Here is a 19,153-nt window from a genome sequence, read left to right as displayed (position 1 = left end):
AAAGCCTTTTTGATACAGAAATGTTATTAAATAAAGAGAATAATGTTACTTAAATCATTTTTTAAAAAGATTTTGATTTTTTTACACACTTCAGAGATAGCATTTCTTATTTTTAGGATCTAGAGTTATATGATTTTTCTTTTATTGATGCACAAATTGCATTTTACTCGAGTTTTTGTGTGTGTTTTTTTGTCATTTTAAGTCGGTTTTACTATGCAGTGCAGGCTGGCCTTGAACTCATTTGTAATCCAGACTGGCCTCCAGCTCGCAGTGATCTTCCTGCCTCAGCTACCTCCTTGCTGGGATCAGAGGCATGAGCCACCACGTCCATCTTGCTAGGTGGTTTTGTATTGTGTGGAACCTTGGATACCATGTTCTTAGTAAACCTGTTAACTAAATGGAGGATAGAATCTAAAAAGTGATTTGCTTAACTTGTGAGAGAAATTATAGTAATAAAAGGGTGAATTGTTTTTAACTTTAGGGAGTACATAAATTCTTTAAAAATATGCGTTTAGGGTGAAAAACCTTGGATACTAATAATATCTAGATATAACTGGTTGAGATCCTAGCAAGTCTTTACTCATTATAAATTGAGTGCTTGAAAGGGTGTTCATAAGTATAGAAACAGGAAAGATAGTATGTTAGAATGCAAATACATACTTTTGACAGTTTCTTTGAACTTTTTTTAAACAAAAATACATTTTGCTTCAGAATGAAGATTACTTTTATAGTACTTTAGATTAAAATTTGTAATGCTTGTGTTTATAGAAGAAAATAAAAGTGTTTGCTTGAATATTTAAGTACCTTATGTTTTAAATGTTTTTCTTCCTTTTGAGTGTAGAATTTCTAGAACAGTTAATCTGCTGAGTTCCTTTTTGTTGTTCATGTGCTTGAAAACATAACTAGTGATATTTCAGAAATGAACCCCTTTTGATAGTTATAAATGCTAGCTGCAACTCCTGTAGGCTGTGTAAGTGTGGCTAATTAGGAAAACTATCTATCTTGGTGTTGGATAAGATTTAAGTAAGTTAGGTTAATAATACATAACAAGTTTAGAAATGGAATAAACATTTGGAATAAAAGTTGTAGTCTGTCGTAGTTCATATTGTAATGCTTGCTACATCTTAGGTGCCTTGTAAATATTTGGCTAAAACAGATGTAGTTAGTGGAACATGTTTTATAATAAAATTTTCTTCATTTCCTTTTTGAAAATTCGTTGTTTGAAAAATGAAAGTATATTGGAAACTTCAGCCTTAAAAAAGTTTCATGGTTTTAGACAAATGCAAATTTTTTGTATCATTTTAGAGCTACTAATTTTAAGCATTCAGCATTTCTATTCTTACTGCTTTTTGAAAAGACAGATACTTGCAATTAGTAATGTTAACAGGAAAAAGTATGTAAAAGAGCTTTATTAGAAGTGTAAGGTGTCTTCAGCAAAAACAAATAGCTTGATTTTTTTTTTTTAATAGTAAAAAGTAAGCTCTTTTTTTTTCTTTAGCAAAAATTACAAGTTAAAATGTATTTGGCATTGATTCTGTTGAGTGTACTTTTTGTTCTTTTTTTTTTTTTTTCTTTTCTTTGAGACAGGGTCTTGCTTGATTTTGGTCTGGAACCTAGTATATTGCCTAGGGTGGCCTCCAGTGTGGGGCAATCTTGCCTTGGCCTCCCAAATTCTGGGATTAACAGGAGTGTACCACCACGCCTGGTTTGAGTTTAAAGTGTGTGTGTGGGGGGGGAGGGACATGGAGGTGTTTTATTTCTGTAGTACAATAATTGAACTATAAAAGGTTTTATGCCATTTAATGGAACTTAACAAATTCCTTCTTGGAAGCAAACTTCGAAGTTTGAATTGACCTGTTAGAGACAAGAAGACTTTAAAAACTTTAAGTGACAGTATATTGAGGTAATTTAAAGAGTACTTTGTAATTGTTGCTTCTTTCCTTAGTCTCCAAGTAAAGAAAAATTTATATACCATTTTCAATGTGACATGTTTTAACAGCAATTACCCTGCAACACTGTCTTTAAAAAATCTATATAAATAAAACCTCATAGGATTAGTGTACTTTTTCTTGTATTTTTGGAGCATATGTTTTTGACAGCTGTGATGTGTGACTGAAAAGCAGTGTGTGCCTTAATATAAAACCATGATGTTGGTGTTCTGTTAGGTTTATTTTTCATACTTAAGCTAGGCTTTCCACATCAATGATAGCATATTTTCAGGAAATGATAGATTATTATTTCCAGTAACTACATCAGATTCATTTCCTACCTTTTTTAAACTAAAACTTTATTGAAGTAAATTCACATTGCAGTTAATTTTTTGAATGGAAGCCAAGTATGGTGGTACACCCCTATAATCCCAACATTTGGGTGCCTGGGGCAGGAGGATCATTATGAGCTTGGGGCCAATATGGCTAAATAGTGAATTGAAAGCCAGCCTGAACTATGTAGTGAGACAATTATCTCAAAAAAATTTTTTTTCCTATCTAAATGGACTGATTAGAATTGTTTGGAGATGAGTGATTTAAATGGTAGTACTTAAGAACTTTGGTAATTTTTTTCATGTATTATTATTTCTTGCTTAACTTACGTGAAAATAATAGATTGATAGATTGATTATAGATGTCCCCTTTTTCATGCCCTATGTGTGTGTGTGTACACATTGTCTCCCTCTTTATTTTCTTACTTAGCTCTTCTTTCTTTTCCTTCTTTTGCTCTCTTAATTCTGTCTCATCTTTCTTTCATAAATCATTGAACAGCCCCGTCTATGTATCAGGTAGTATGGAATGCAGATGAATAAACTCTTTGACTTGCTGTCAGGGAGCTTGCAATTAAGTAGAAGATAGAGAAAAACAAAAGCAAAATCTACAGTATATTGTATATAGTGTAATAGTATTGTGGGAAGTGCTGTGGAAAGACTGAAGAGGATGTCTAAATCAGAGCCACAGAAAGTTTTCTGGTATTGATACCTGAATGTTAATGCTTCTGCTAGGAAAGAAAGGGACAGATGTGTTTTAGATAGGCAAAGACCAGCATATTGGACAATAAAGAACAAAGCAGACTGAGTTTGCGATGGCTGAAGATAATGTGCTTGAGCTGGGAATGGGAAGGCAGTAATGGGAGAAGTGGAGAAGCTGAAATTACTGTTTCTTTCCTTTGTAGTTTAATGGGTCTAACCCAGGGCCTTATACATGCTAGTTGGGTACTGTACTACTGATTTGTACTTCCCAGCCTGAAAATTTTAAGAGCTACATAGAGCCACTGAAGGGATTTAAGAAAGGCCAGACAGAGCCGGGTGTGGTGGTGTATGTTTATAATCCCAGGACTCAGGAAGCTGTGACAAGAGTATTACTGTCAGTTCATAGCCAAAAAAGAAGGGGCAGAGATGGTAGATTTGCATTGTAGGGAGAACAGTTTGGTAGTATCATAGTGAATACATCATAAGGAAGATCTGAATGAAAGGTCCGGAGCTGCCACGTAAGGAGAGAAATAGAAGACTGAATTAATGCGGTGGAAGTTGGGGGGGAGGGAGATGTATTCAGGAAGTGGAAGTCATAGTCTACCAAATGCCTTCGGAGAGAAGGAAGATGGAGGCTTCTGTCTTGGAGAACTGGATAGATTTTTATTTGAGGACTGTTTTTGTAAAAATAAACAGGATTTTAAGTGTTTAAGGGGATGTGTAGGAGATCCAGATTTATATGAACATACTTATTAAGATATAAGATTAACAAAACAGGATGAAGTTGGATATTTGGCTAATCCCACGTGAATGTTAACCTCATAGTTTACATGTAACTATTAGAGTAGAAGGGATTTAAGACCTGTAATATGACAAGTGTATTTTGTTATTAATTTGCAGTTTGTTGATGAATAGGTAAATTTTGTAGAACACTGACTTATTTGTTGATCAAATTGCTGATACCTTGCTTTATTTGTTTCTTTGATTCTGTTTGATGCAGGGTCTGCTATATAATTCAGACTGGTCTTGAACTCACTATGTAGTCCAAGCTCAGATTGGCTTTGAGCTCACCATGTAGCCCAAACTTGCCTTGAACTCATAGAAGTCCTCCTGCTAAGATTATAGATCCACTTTCCTTGTTTATTGTAATTAAAAAAAATATGGTACATGGTACATACTTCACTGAAGCATGTGTGTTTGCCAATTCAGCCAGTAAATTCAGTTATTGAACAGATTATGAAATTTCTTTGTGCTAGACATAGTTCTTGGGTATTGAAGTGCAGCAGTGAACAAAATGAATTTTTACTTTCATGGAAGTTTTCTTCTATGAAGAAGTGTCATGAGTGCTTTGAAGAGAAACTAGAATCAGAATAAGAGGTTTGAGACAGGTTGTTACTTTAAATTCACTTGTACGGGAGGGCTTACTTGAGCAGATGACATTTAAGTACCATATAAAACCAGTGATACAATGAGTAATTCAGTTTCCTAGAGGAAAAATGAATATTTCAGGCAGAAGAAACAAATGCAGCGACCCTGAAGTGAGTGTATTTGGCATGTTTGAGTTTGAGCTATTTAAGGAACAGGAGTAAGGTTGTTAGAGCATGGTACGGTAGAAAATGAGGCTAGAGATAGTTACAAAGGCCCATTATGGCATAAGGCCTTGTGGACCATGGTAAGAATTTGAATAAAATCTGAATGTGTTAGTGGTATGGTCTGGATATGGTCTATGTGTCCTCCAAGGAGTTACATGTGAGAAGCTTGATCTTCATTGTGGCGGTGTTAGCAGGTGATGAGTCCTTTAAGAGATAAGAGCCTGGACTGGGGATATAACTCAGTGCTGGAGCACATGCCTGAGGTTCTGGATTCAATCCTCAGAATTGCCCCCCTCCCCCCAAAAAAGGAGTAGCATAGTGGAAGATATTTGTGTTATTGTCCTTGGAAGGTATTAAGGTAGTTTTGATAGGAACCTGGGTTCTCAGTAGAGGATTGTTTAAAAAAAAAAAAAAAAGCAGGACTGATTCTTCCTGCTTCTCTACTTATTGCATGAACTTTTGCCACTATAATGATCTGTCATTAGGCTCTCACCAAAGACTGAACACATGCAAGCTAAATAAACCTCTTTTCTTTGTTACTCACCCTGGGGTATTTCATTGTAGTAAAAGGAAGTGGACTAATACAGTTGGGAAATCTTAGAATCTTCAGCAAGGGAGTGAATGGATCTGACACACATTTTCTTTGTTTTTCTTTTCTTTTTTCTTTGTTGTTTTCAAGACATAGTTCCCCCCTGTGTAGTTTAGGCTGGCCTTAAATTCACTGGGTTACCCAGACTGGCCTCAAACTCACAGCAGTCCTGCCTTGGCCTCCCAAGTGCTGGGATTACAAACATGTGCCATCACCACTTTTCAAAACAAATGTAGCTCAGCAGCACAGTGCCTGCCTGGCAAGCACAAGGCCCAGAGTTCTATTCTTGGTACCCAAAAAACCCAAAACAGGTTAGCATCTGCTATGTGGTAAATAGACTCTAGGGGAATAAGAAGAGAATTAGGCAGATCAGTCCCAGGCTGTCAGATCAATTCTGTGAGAAATGTTCTGCTTGCTTCTGTTTACAGATGAAAAGCCTCCTAAGACATCACTACCCTTATCTTAAAATCTTGTGGTGAGTTGTAGAGTTGAGTTCTTGGAACTGAGTACAACTAAGAAAACCTTTCCAACTCTCTTAGCTTCTCTTATTAGTGAGAAGTAAATATTGAGCTGAGCAGTCTTCTCAGTTGTTTTTGAATTTTAAAAAGATACAATTCACACCATAGAATTTAGCCTTTTAAATAGTTCATCTCCATACTTTTTAAAAATATTTTTGTGAGGCTGTATATCCATCACTACCCTAACTCCAGAATATTTTTATCCTTGAAGAAAACCCTTACCCATTAACAAGTCATTCCCTTTCCTTCTGTTCCTCCACTGGCAACCGTCTTTTGTCTGTCTCTAAGGATTTGCCCATTCTAAATACTTTGTGTCAGCAGAATCACATACATTGCCTATTGTGTGTGACTTGTGACTTTTCAGTGTTTCCAGGGATTATCCATTTGTTCTCTGCATCAGTACAGTACTTTGATCCTTTTCATTGTTGAGTAATATTCTATTTTGTAGACTTACTGTATTATGTAGTATATTATTATTTGATGAACATGTTGGTTATTCCCATAATGCTGCTATGAAAATTCATATATAGGTTTTTGTGGGTTTTTTTTTTATTTTTTTGAGGCAGAATCTCTCTATGTAGTTCAGTCTGGCTTTGACTCACTATGAGTAGCCCAGGCTGGCCTGTTGTATATGTTTTATATGAAGTCTTGAGAAACCTTTTTGACTCTGATAGTAGACCTTTGAGTTTTCAGTTAATAATAATATCTGTGGTATAGCCTGTTGAGTGCTACATGCTTAACTTCAGATGTTTTGAATTGTGGCAATTGCCTATAAAGGTCATAGGCATTTTAAAATTATTCAGCAGTGTGCTGATGTGATAACACCAGCCTGTAATCCAGCTACCTGGTAGGAGGATCACAAGTTTGTGCCTCGTTGAGATAATTTAGCGAGACACTATTTTAAAAAAACAACAGAAAGGAATTAGGGGTTATACTTTAGTGTAAAGGCCCTAGGTTTAATCTCCAGCACAGCAAAAATAAAACCAAAACTCTTCTGAGTTCAAGATACTTAAATTAAAAGTTTATTTCATACTGATAGTAAAAATTGTATTTGCATATGTTTGTAAAATTTTTTTATTTAGTGAAAAAGTGCCCAATACACTAAGGCCCTGACTGACAAACATTCAAAGTTTCAAACTTTCACAGATATAATGGACCTTATATTACGAGCATTCGTAGAAGTGAACAAATTGTGCAAGTAAAAAAAAAAGGTTTTTTTTTGGTACTGGAAATCAAACTAACAACCTTGCACTTGCCAGGCAGGCACTTATGTCAATGAGCTAGTAAAATTTTTTTTTTTTTTTTTTTTTTTTTTTTTTTTTGTCTTTTTCGTTTTTTACCAGTACCGGGGATCGAACTCACGACTGCCTGCTTGCAAGGCAGGCACTTATGCTGCTGAGCTAAATCTCCAGCCCCGTAAAAAATATTTTTTAACATTGTTTAGATGTGGGTTTTTTTTTGTTTTTCAATGCTTTATAGTGTATATTTGTGTCAAAGCTCACTTTGTCAGACTTAGAAATAAATCTGACTTATGAACATTCTCTTGGAATAGGAATTGTTCATAAGTGGGGGATTTACTGCAAATAGTGTTGTGTAGTGATTAAGAGCATATAGCTAGGAAAAAGAGATTTTGTTGCCAAGCCTGTCTCTATCCATTACTTTGCTAGGAAAGTTTGGGTAGAGTTATTTATTTTTGAAACGAAGTAAAATATGTTTCAGTGTTTGCATAGTGGAGCTAATAATGGCTAGTCTGTAATGTTGTGTAAATACTGATGAAATAATATACCTAGGATACTTTACACTGCGGCATGGTTCTGAAATGGTCAGTATGACAACTCTGTGTGTGTGTGTGTGTGTGTGTGTGTATTTTTGAAACAACGTTTCATTTCACAGTTAAAGCTGGGCTTGAACTTGCTTTTTAATTTTTTTCCCTAATTTTAAAGAGAATAAAACAAAATAGAATAAAGCTAATCAGAACAAAGCTTGTATAGGACTTCAAAACAAGATAATAGGAAATCGACAATGGCTACCATGTCTCTTATTTTCTTCAAAATAGCTGTCTAATCCCTGGTACCGATAAAAACGAAAAAGACAAAAAAAAATAGCTGTCTATACCATCAGACATAATAAAAGCAAACAAAGCAAAGCAGAATAAAATAAAGCAAAAGAATGAGAGAAAAGAATGAAAGGATACTTTAAAGAAAATGAAACCAAACAAAGTAAAACAATAAAACCAGTCAAACAAAACAGTGAAAGTGGTACATTAGGTATATTATCCTATTTCCAAACAGGATAATAGGAAATTAGCAATGGCTACCATAATGCATCTTGTTATCTTCAAAATTGCTGCCCATACCATTTGAACTCACTTTGTAGCCCAGGGTGGCCTTGAACTCACAGCAGTCGTCCTGCCTCAGCTTCCCAAGTGCTGGGGTTACAGGTGTGTACCACCATTCCTGGCAGATAGCTGTATATACTGGTAGATGCCTGTTGCTTTTTAAATAAAAACTGGTAGAATGAAGATTGTTTCAGATTTCTATAATTGAAACTTCTTCATACCAAGTTGTGTGCAGTTTTCTTTAGCTTTCTAAGAAAGTTGATGTTATCTAAAATGAGGAATCATAGTTCTTACCATACAGGATGGTGGAGGTAACTAGTAACAAGATTTACTATATAGTAGGTTCCTGATACATTGTAGCTTTTATTTTATGGAAAGAATGTGCAAATTTTTGTTAATTTAAATAGCCTATTTAAAAAGTAATTCTAAGGGGCTGGGGATTTAGCTCAGCGGCATAAGCGCCTGCCTTGCAAGCAGGCAGGTGAGTTTGATCCCTGGTACCGATAAAAACGAAAAAGGAAAAAAAAAAAAAAAAAAAAAGTAATTCTAAGTGGGCATACGGTGGTGTACCTCTGTGATTCCCAGCACATGGGAGGCTGACGCAGGAGAACTGCTGCAAGATTGAGTCCATCTTGGAATATATAGTGAGTTCAAGACCAGCTTGAACTACACAGCAGATCTTGTTTCAACATTCCCTCCTCCCAAAAAAGTCATTCTAGTCTTTTTTTAACTTAAAAGTTGATTTGAGGGCTGGGATTTAGCTCGGCGGCATAAGCGCCTGCCTTGCAAGTGTGCAGTCGTGAGTTCAATCCTTGGTACTGATAAAAACAAAAAAGATGAAAAAAAAAAGTTCACTTGGAAGTTGTAATTTTATGATTAAGGATAAAAATGTTATTTTTTGTTGAAATCCTAAAAATCAGAAAAGATAGTAGGAGGTTAAAAACTTTTTTCTTTATTCCAAAAATTCTGTGCCTTCATATCTCTTCTTTCTCAGTCCTTACCCATGCAGAAATGTCGCTTAGTAAATACAGTACTTACTGTGTCTCCTCATTTGCTGCCATGTTATCCAGTAAGAATACAGCAAATTTTACTTCCAAAACTATATGATTGTTACTTATGCAGCAAGAGTAAAGCAAATTGTACTTCCAAGTCTACAAGATTGTTACTGAATAAGGTGAAATACTAGAAATATTTATTTTCTAGGAAAACATTCATCAGAAGCTTTGCTTATGGAGAACAAAATATTTTTCCACTCTGATCTGAACACCATTCTGAAGTGGCAGGCACCTGAAGCTCGCCTAGCATGATGAGCTGTGAGGGTGGGGTGAGTAAGGACTGGTATGCTGCCAAGCTCAGAGCCTGCTGGAGAGGAGTAAGAGGAAAGCTGAGCTAGTCTAAAGGAAGAGAAGCCACAACAGCTCTTAACAGTTTTGAAAAGCTAAGCAGCTTTGCTTTTCATGCCTATTTGGGAGTTTTTTAAATTTAGCTTTTCAATTTTTCAATTTTATCCTGATAAGGATACTTCACCAAAAGATCTAAGTGGTGACGGAGAATTTAGGCCAGAGCCTAAGGGCATGTTAAGCAAGTACACCTCTGTTTTTTATCTGAATATTCATGCTGGAAATTGTTTAGTGATATATGTACATGTACGTGTGTTGTTTCTTGACAAGGAGGTTTTGCCATTTTCTATGTTGCTCAGAATGGTCCAAATCTCCTGGGCTCAAGCAGTCTTCGTACTACAGCAATCTAAATAGGATTTTTTTTTTTTTTCAAAAAGGCATATCAGAGAACTTTTGATAAATTGTCTGGGTTGTTTTTTGCCTTTCTTTGATTTGAGAAATATTTTTCTAAATTATTTCTCTTAGCAAAATTAAGCTTTTATTATAAGATAATGAAAATATGCTAAAATTTTAAATATTACAGTATAACATACAGTGAACAGTAAATCTTGTCACCCCCCCACCTTAATTCATGCGTAGAGTGTAGTATTCATGCCTTTTCCCTTGACACATACAAACTTACAAGTGAGTATTTTTCTTCTGTTTGGCTTTGTGAAAATGAGCTCCTATTGTACATATGGTATGTAAATTTTTAACCACTGTATCAATTTATACATACCTATGTCATTTCCTTTGATGGCTTTAGCAAGATTTTATTTGCATTCACCATGTTATTTTCCCTACTTATCAAAATTTATATAGGTTGCCGCTATAGTTCTTTTAAGTTTTGGGACATACATCTCTGGATGCCCCACTTGGATTAGTGTTTCGCATTCAGTGAACACTCATAATATTGTGAATTTATTTGAATGTCTAAAAATACTAGGTAGCAAATAGTCTCCCAGTAGCCATTACATGCATGAAGCCTCTCGTAGCCCTATGCATTGTTTTTTCAGTTACTGTTAATGAAATCTAATTGTATGAGATAAGCTCCTAAAAGGTAATTTGAGTGAATTAGTGGGGGTTATTCCTAGAATAGGTAGTAGTGTTCATTGAAAGTTTGATTTTGGGACAGACTACTGTAGATAGTGACCCTAGCAGATGCTCAGAAGTTCTTTAACAGCTCAGCTGTATAGTGTTTTTAAAGGCTGTATTATGTTTTTGAAGTTTTATAATCATTACTATATTTCTCATTCCTTTGTGGCAGATGCAAATATATTGAGTAATTTGCCCACAGGGACACATTAAACTAATGAGTCTGTACTCCAGTTAGTAAACTGAACTGTGCTGTCTCCTTACTAGTAACTAAGAAAGTTGTTGCCATTTAGTGATTTTTTTTTTCTTTTTTTGTCTTTTTCGTTTTTTTTATCGGTACCAGGGATCAAACTCACGACTGCCTGCTTGCAAGGCAGGCGCTTATGCCGCTGAGCTAAATCCCCAGCCCCAGTGATTTTTTTTTAAATTTTTTACTTTATTGAATAGTGAGTGTAGTTTAGGAATCCTTGTGTTTGCTACTTTTCCTATTGAAAGAAAGTAGTTTTAAAGTTCAAATTTACTTACATCACAGTATTAATCTCCATGTAAATTTACCTTGCTCTCTCAAAAATCAAAATAAATCGTATGAAAGTATATTAAAATGACCAGGTGTGGTGGTGGAATTCATGTAGTCTTACATTTTTCGAGGCTAAGACAAGAGTATTAAAAGATCAAGGATAAGGCCAGGGACTTAGCTCAGTGGCATAAGTGCTTGCCTGGTAAGTGTGAGGTCATGAGTTCGATCCCTGGTACCAAAAAAAAAATGTTCATGGCTACTTTGGGCAACTTGGCAGGACCCTGTCTGAAAATTATAACATGAAGGGGGCGTGGGGATTAAGTCCATTAGTAGCTGTTGGATTTTATCCCTAGTACAGCAGTGAAGAAATACAAAAATAAACTACAGTATATTTAATTCTTCTGGGAAAACCTTTATTGGCTTGAAAGTTAGCATCATAAATTATAAAAAAAAGATACAAGATTTGAAGGATTTTCTATGTATTTTAAAAACAAATGCTTAGAATATATTGACATATTTTGAGCTAAAATACTGTGGGCCCATCTACCCAGAAAAGATTTCAAAGTTCATTTAGTTGTGTAGATTTAGATCCCAACTCTTCTCTGAGGTGCAAATACAAAGATTATTTAGCCCAAGAGTATTACAGTCTAGGTAGTGTCTTAAATTTAGATTACTTTGTCCATTTGAAATATTTTCTGTTCACTTGTTTGGACTTGGTTCTATATTCCATTTCCCCTCCTTCATTATAATTTTTTATCCATATATACAATCTTTTTTTATTCGCAGTTGAAAAGAATTCCAGCTATAAATCCTTTTGCATTGATAAGTGGGAGTGGGTGAGTTCAGGTAATTTAGGAATACTGTAAAAAGATTTTGTTTAAGTGATTATAGTCTGAAAATTACATGTTCATTTGTGCAATGCTAACACAGATGTTTTAACGTGAGTGTAAGTAAGATAATACATAATGGATCTTCATGTTCTTTGATATGAAATCCTGTATTTTAGTAAGATAATTTCTAAATTCACTTTTTATTGCTATATAAACCTCATTCTCAAACTGTCATCAGTGTTCAAATATAAAAATATACAACCTCTGTTCATCATGTTATGCTCATCTTTTATTTTTGTTTTTCTAGTGCTTAATGCATTGGACTTTTTTACATTTTGAAACTTAATTTTCAAAAAGTTTTTCAGATACATATGTATGTTTTTATTTTATAATTTCAAAAAAATGAAGGCTCAGATATATAATTTCATGTCCCCCAATAAGTGGCAAAGCTAGAATTAAAACCAAAACTTCAGGGTCTTACTAATGCTGTTCTCTTACTAACATTTACTTTTACTTGTCTATCTAGTTTCCTTAGTTCACAGAGATTTAGAAGGTTTCAATTCTGTGTTTATGTGTGTATTGAAAGGGGGAACTTGAAATGGGCTTAATGAGAGTTGTAATCAGACACTAAAAGAAAAAGAAATACTTCAGAATAGCAGATACACATCAGTTATTGCTTAATATTTATTATAATCAAATGGAGGCCTTCAGTTATCAGTATTTTAAAACATCTTTTAAGAGTGCAAGGGAAGTAGATTTAGAAAGAGTTGTGTTAAATTTTTGTAAGAGATGTTTTGGAAAGTAAAGTTAAAAAGTTAACTTATTTGGGGGCTGGGGATTTGGCTCAGTGGCATAAGCGCCTGCCTTGCAAGCAGGCAGTCGTGAGTTCGATCCCTGGTACCGATAAAAACGAAAAAGACAAAAGAAAAAAAAAAGTTGACTTATTTGAAATACTTCATTCTTTATGCTGGGCAGTAAGTTTGTGTACTATTTTTAAAGAATATAAAGTTTTATATTCAAGATTAATTTTATATTCAGGATTCATTACTTTTAGTTTTTTAGGAGTCTAGAAACTACCGTGTAAAAGTATACAAATTGAATTACTATTATTGATCTTTTTGAGACAGAGTTTTGCTACACATTTCAGGCTGGCCTTAAACTCACTTTGTAGCACAGGCTGGCCTTGAACTCACAGCTATCTTTCGGCCGAAGCCTCCCAGAATGCGCCGCCCTGTCTGACTGCAAGTTGAATTTTGAGGCATTGATGAGATGGATGTTTTTATAAACATCTCATTATTATTTTACCTTTAGCTTCCCAAAGTAACTTAGATTTACTTTTTGAGAGAGCTGACAAAATCAGACTTGTTATTTCCTATTGCTGCAACAAATTATCACAAATTTAGTTGGTATTAAAAAAGGTCAGAAATCAAACCGGGCATGGTGGCTCACGCCTGTAATCCCAGCACTCTGGGAGGCTGAGGTGGAAAGATCATTGCTAGTTCGAGACCAGCTTGGGCTACAAAGTTAGCTCAAGGCCAGCCTGAACTGCATAGCGAGACCCCTTCTCAAAAAAGACCAAAAAAAAAAAAAAAAAAAAAAAAAATCAGAAATCCTGTGTGTCTCTTACTGGACATGTTCTTTCTTTATAGTCCAGAGGGAGAATTGGTTTCCTTCTTTCCCAGCTTTCTGGAGGCTGAACACATTCCTTTTCTCATGGCCTTATGTTTTTCAGTGCCAATAGTTTCTTATCTCTGACTCTTTGGACTGCTTCCTTTTTCAAGGGAATAAGGACATTGTTTATACATTTGAGTGTATCCACATAATCCAGAGTAATCTCTATTTTCGAGTCATCTGATTAGCAAACCTTAATTCAGTATGCAATTTAAAATTTCCCCTTTATGTAATATGAGCTGTTTATGGAAGGAGGATTGCATGTTTTGAGGTCAGCCTGGGCAATTTTATGAGACTATTTAAAATTTTTTTAAAAAGAAGGTATTGGAGTGTAACTCAACACAAGAGCACTTGCTTAGCATGCATGAGACCCTGAGTTTAATACCTGTAAGGCAAAAAAAATATTTCTCCTTTATAGGTAATATAACAGTTTTATACATTCTTATGTCCTAGAGAATGAGATCAAGGCTTTACTTCTGCTGTTTGCTTTTCATGTGACTCTTCTAAAGTTCTTTTTCTAGAACTCAATTTTTCTAGACCTTTTGCATGAGAGAATTATAGAACAGTGTTGAAAAAAATAGGTGAGTGCTGGTTAACTCATAATTTGTGTTGTGATTTGTATCTAGAACATACAACTCACTTTTTAAACAGTAGGCTTTACTACATGCGTGCTTTTCCAAAAGATTACTATAGAAAAGAATCAAGGGAGCACCTTGAATAATTGTATTTAAATCACATTTGTTTAAGATAGTTTGAATCTATTTCATTGGTGTTTTTTGAGATTGGTGCCATTTCTTTTTCTTTGAGCTGGTTAACTCAAAAAAGTCTTTAACCTTTCAAAATCATGGTGATGTGAGGCAAGATTGATGGGGTAGATGGTAGAAATGACCATCAAAAAAAAAAAGAGATCATCAAAAAGGTCATGGTGAACTCATCAGCAGGCATATAATTTACCTATTATTCCTATTCCCTGATTAATTAAGATAAGCTGCTGTAGAATAAGTTTAGCAAAACATTTCTGAGTGAACATTTAGTCCATCAGTTGTCTTGTAAACATTGTAATGGAAAGAAAGTTCTGCTAATTTGTCTTACTGCAAGTAAGTGATTGAGATTTTCTCCAGATTGCAATATGCTGTGTGTCTTTGCTATGTAAACAGTAGTTGAATATTGTCTAAGTTAGATTGTGTCTGAATATTGAGTTTTAACTAGTAATTTGATTCTTTTTTTTTTTTTTAAGTAATTTGATTCTTGTGCTGTGACAGAATTCTGTGACTCCAGGATGTCTAATTCTAGCCAGTAAATATGGACAAATGTTTATTGTCATAAATATGTCAGTATGAAATAAATTTCACAGTCCTTTGAGTTCTGAATTTTAAATATATGGTCTCAAAGTTTGTTTTACATTATTTTATACTGTGTTTTTAGAGTGTAATTTGTGAAGAATTTGTGATAGTACTTCATTCAAATCATTACTTTTTAAAATTAAAATTCTCCATTTTAATGGAGGAAATATATTCAAGTGCGACTCTATTTTCGAACTTAAGAGGTGTGTTAGAAACAAAAGAATGTGTTTTAGTGTATGCTGTTGGTTATCTCAGCACAGTGATGTTAGATAAAAGTGAATGAATTTGTTAGGTTTGAGTTCTGTTGTACTATTTAGGTAGTTGCAATGCTTTAGGCATTTTCCTTCTTTAAACCTTATATATAACCTGTTAAAATGTGGATAATAATACTTATTTCAGTGCCTGGTTGTAAACTAAATAAAATAAGGTATGTAAAGTAATTATTACCGTTTGCTTTAGAAGTGCTAAAAATAATAACTGTAATGTTTGGCTTATTAATGCTAAAAATAATAACTATAATATTGTAGGGTGAGGGTGAATCACTTTAGTAGGTGTCTTTACTAGTTGCTGATAGTTCAGAATAGCTACTTGATATGGTCAGTGTGCACTGCAGTATAATGAAATAGAATGCTTATTATTGGAAGTCAGATTCCTGTGCAGTTCATATACCTACGCTAAACGTTTGTTCTTGCAGCCAGATGTGTGGATTGTTTTTTCCTCCCTTTCTTTTTTTTTTTTTTTTTGTCTTTTTCATTTTTATCGGTACCAGGGATCGAACTCACGACTGCCTGCTTGCAAGGCAGGCACTTATGCCGCTGAGCTAAATCCCCAGCCCCTTTCCTCCCTTTCTTGGTTGACACTCCCCCTACCTCCCACTCATATTTAACATAAAAAAGGGGATTGAGTAGCTTATAGAACCACTGGAAAATACCTGTTTTGGGCAGTGTGTTCAGAAAATGTAAAATTCAGAAATAAAAATTTTGGGTGTGGAACAGTAGACCTCAATGGTAAAGAATACTGTAACCTTTCAAATCAAAACTTTGAATATTTATCCTGGAGCATAACTTATTGCCTTGAAATTTTGGACAAATGATTTAATTATCTCTGATGTATAATTATTAATTTTCTAAAATGAATATTGTGATAAAACCTACCTTCTACTTTGGAAATGATTGAGTGAAATACTATATTAAGCATAATACTAATTAAGCACTAAGTAATGAGCAACTCTTACCATTTTATTAGTAATGATAAATGGGAGAATGGTAGTGGAGAGGTATTTAAGTGCTAGAGTGTTTTATTTTATTTTCATCTTTTGAGATAGGGTCTTGCTAAGCAGTTCAGGGTGGCCTTGGGCTCACTTTTTAGCACAGACTGGTCTTGAACTTACAGTGATCCTCCTGCCTCAGGCTCCTGAGTGCTGGGATTACAGGAGTGTGCCACCATATCCAGCTAGGGTATATTACTTAAAACAGTGTTACCATTCGTAATGTGAAGTGAACTATGTGTGATTTTTAAGTTAGAAGTAGCTTAATATGTAAAAGGAAACCAGTTCATTATAATTCATTATATTAACCCACTAAATCAAAACATTCTCATTTCAACATGTAATTAGTATCCATATTACTGAGATATTTTAACTCTTTTCATACTGTGTGAAATGTATTTAAATGTATAGTACCTTTCAGTTTCAACACTAAATTTTCATTGGAGCTACTTGCTTTGTTTTTAAATTTTATGAAGTACTCAGTTGAAAAAGTACATTCACATAGTAAGGTTATTTTTTCTTTTCTTTTTTTTTTTTTTGGTACCAGCAATTGAATTCATTTGGTGCCAGAGATCAAACTCACGACCGCATGCTTACCAGGCAGGCGCTTAGGCCGCTGAGCTAAATCCCTGGACCCTTTTTTTTCTGAGACATTCACTATGTAGTGCAGGCTGACATTGAATTCACTAGTGTAGCCCAGGCTGCCCTGGAACTCACAGGGCTCCTCCAGCCAGGTTATTCTAAATATATGTAAAAGTTTTCTAATAACTGACTGGTGTTGATTTCTAAGTTAAAGTTAAGTAAAATTACAAATTCAAGTGCACAGTAGCACATATGGTTGATGTCTTTTCCTCCCATGTCTTTATATTTTATCTCATGATGACTCCTGGAGTTCTTTTATGATGTTTGTTGAGTTTGTTGCTCCATAAGAAAGTTTTATTTCTTGCTTAGGTAAGACATTGCTATTCTTTCAGTGCCATACTCTTGTTGAGTGTCTGTCTGTCTTTCTTTCTTTCTTTCTTCCTTCCTTTCTTCCTTCCTTCCTTCCTTCCTTCCTTCCTTCCTTCCTTCCTTCCTCCTTCTTTCCTTCCCTCTTTCCTTCTTTATTTCCAGGCTCTCACTGTGCAGTTCAGGCTGGCCTTGAGCTCATTTTGTGACCCACAGTGGTCTTAACTTGCAATGTTCCTCTTGCCTCAGTCTCCTGAGCACTGAGATTACAGGTGTATGCCAACATGCCTGGTAATTTTCTTGTTCTTAAAATTATTTTCAGATGCTAAACATATTATGTCTAAACATTTAATATCTTTGTATTTTATTTCACTTTCACAGCACATTATTTGATTTGATTATTGATACATTATTTATTTACTGGTACTGGGGATTGAAACCTGGGCCCTGTACATATTGGACAAGTACTCTACTACCAAGCTATATCCTTACTCTTTTTTTATTTTGAGACAGAGTTTTGCCGAGTTGCCCAGGTTAGTGTCAAATTCTTATTCCTCTTACTTCACTACCCTGAGAAGTCAGGATTTCACATGTGTGCCACCATGCCTGACTCCTAGCCCTTTTAATTTTATTTTGAGACAGGATCTTACTAAGTTGCCTAAGATGGCTTTGATTTGTGATCTTCTTGTCTCAACCTCCTGAGTAGCTTGGATTACAGTGTGAACTTTTTAAAAGGAAATTTAACATTTTAGTGACCCTGTCCTTCCCCCAGCACAAGGAACTGAACCCAAGAAGCTCTGAGCTATAGTCCTCCCTCCTTTTAAATCTTATTTGAAACTAGGTCTGCTAAATTGTCTAGGCTGGGCTTGAATTTGTGATCTTCCTGTTCTTTGGCTGGGATTACAGGCATGTGCACCATGGCCAGCTCATTTTAGTGATTTTTAAAATAAAATTTTAGGATTTATTTCCTTAATCATGCAGTATTTATGTTCAAATTTAAACAAAAACTTTTGCAGTTCAGGCTGACCTTGAATGGTCTCTTCTGTAGTACACATTTCAAGAAATACCATAAATGAAGCTTCTGTATATCTACTTTAAACCAGATCCTTTAACTTGTTTGCCTTTATTTATTTTGCCTTTGGAAATAATTAAAAAAGAAATTTAATTAAAGATATGATGGGGGACATCTTTAATGGAAGAATAATTTATTTAAAATCTATTATTTTAGTAATCCTTTCTGCCTCCTACAGGGCATATTTAATATAGAATAAAACTATTATGTAGTAATAATAAAACAGTGATAATATTGAAAATTTGAGTACTATTGTGTGTCTTTTAAGTACATGTTTACAGAGAAGGAAAATGAGGCCTAGAAAAAGTATGAGTGCATGAATTTAAACTCATTCTGATCTCAGAATATGTTTTCTTAGCAACCACATCATTGTCTTTTTTTTTTTTTTTTTTTAGTTACTGGATAAAGTGAAAAAGCAAATCCAGGTGTTCTTATCCTCCTGGTAGTTTTTTTTTTTTTTTTTTTCTTTTTCCTTTTTACCGGTACCAGAGATCGAACTCACGACCGCCTGCTTGCAAGGCAGGTGCTTATGCCGCTGAGCTAAATCCCCAGCCCCTCTCCTGGTAGTTTTTTGTTGAATTATTTTATGGGTAAGCTGTAGTAGAATATGTGGTAGAAACGGGCAGAGTTCAACAACCTGGTTGGACTTTTTTCCCCATTTTGATTTTTAAGAGGACTAAACAGATTGTTTCTTGTGCCAGTAATAAAATAACTGGTAAAGCCATATTTTTTTTTCTAGTGCCACATTCTTGGTTATCAGACATGGATAATGGGGGGGGGGGACTCCGAATACTTATGGTTATAAATGAAGCTTTAGAATCCTTTACAAGATAGTAGTGCTTTGGTCAGCTACCGGTGTTGGATAAGAATTATGATTCAAACATATGTTGTGTATTCGTGTCTTTTTTCCTTTCCCCTTCGCCATGCAGCATATATCATTTTAAAGCAAATCCCAAATATTCCACCCATTAATATTTTCAGTGTATCTCTTTTTTTTTAATTTTAAAGAGGGTAAGATTAAACAGAACAAAACAG

At 34.7% G+C, this 19,153-nt stretch overlaps 1 protein-coding gene across 6 annotated transcripts in view; it reads left to right on the top strand.

Annotated features, from left to right (window-relative positions):
• The window catches only part of Arid4b (AT-rich interaction domain 4B), a 134,381-nt gene that overhangs the window by 1,526 nt on the left and 113,702 nt on the right, over positions 1–19,153 (top strand). The window lies entirely within an intron of this gene.

This window comes from Cavia porcellus, unplaced genomic scaffold (assembly GCF_034190915.1).
Source record: "Cavia porcellus strain 051 isolate PalLab524CR breed Dunkin Hartley unplaced genomic scaffold, mCavPor4.1 scaffold_13, whole genome shotgun sequence".
Taxonomy (NCBI): Eukaryota; Metazoa; Chordata; class Mammalia; order Rodentia; family Caviidae; genus Cavia; species Cavia porcellus.
Note: the sequence above shows the minus strand (reverse complement) of the source record. Positions and strands in the feature narration are given on the sequence as shown.